Source organism: Bison bison, unplaced genomic scaffold, assembly GCF_000754665.1.
Source record: "Bison bison bison isolate TAMUID 2011002044 unplaced genomic scaffold, Bison_UMD1.0 scf7180017864492, whole genome shotgun sequence".
NCBI classification, from domain to species: Eukaryota; Metazoa; Chordata; class Mammalia; order Artiodactyla; family Bovidae; genus Bison; species Bison bison.
Window position 1 is genome coordinate 5,628,622 of NW_011495051.1, and position 422 is coordinate 5,629,043.

At 35.5% G+C, this 422-nt stretch overlaps 1 protein-coding gene across 1 annotated transcript in view; it reads left to right on the top strand.

Annotated features, from left to right (window-relative positions):
* The window catches only part of LOC104979744 (EGF-like module-containing mucin-like hormone receptor-like 4), a 15,900-nt gene that overhangs the window by 5,050 nt on the left and 10,428 nt on the right, over positions 1–422 (top strand). The gene's annotated exons all lie outside the window — the stretch shown is intronic.

The window sequence follows — 422 nt, forward strand, 5'->3', positions numbered from 1 at the left end:
ATCCTTCTCCCCACTTCCCCTTTGGTAACCATAGTTTGTTTTCTGTTTGTCGGTCTATTTCTCTTTTGTATTTAAATTCATTTGTATGTTGTTTTTAGATTTCACATATAAGCAGGAGCATATGATATTTGTCTTTCTCTGACTTAACTTCACTTAGTATGATAATCTCTAGTTGTAACCATGTTGCTGCAAATGGCATTATTTCATTCTTTTTATGACTGAATAATATCCCATTGTATTTATGTACCACATCTTCTTTATCCATTCCTCTGCTGATGGACATTTAGGTTGCTTCCATGTCTTGCATACTATAAATAGAGCTGCATGAACACTGGGGAACATGTATCTTTTCGAAGTATGGCTTTCTCTGGGTACATGCTCAGGAGTGGGACTGCTGAATCATATAGTAGTTCTAGTTTTAC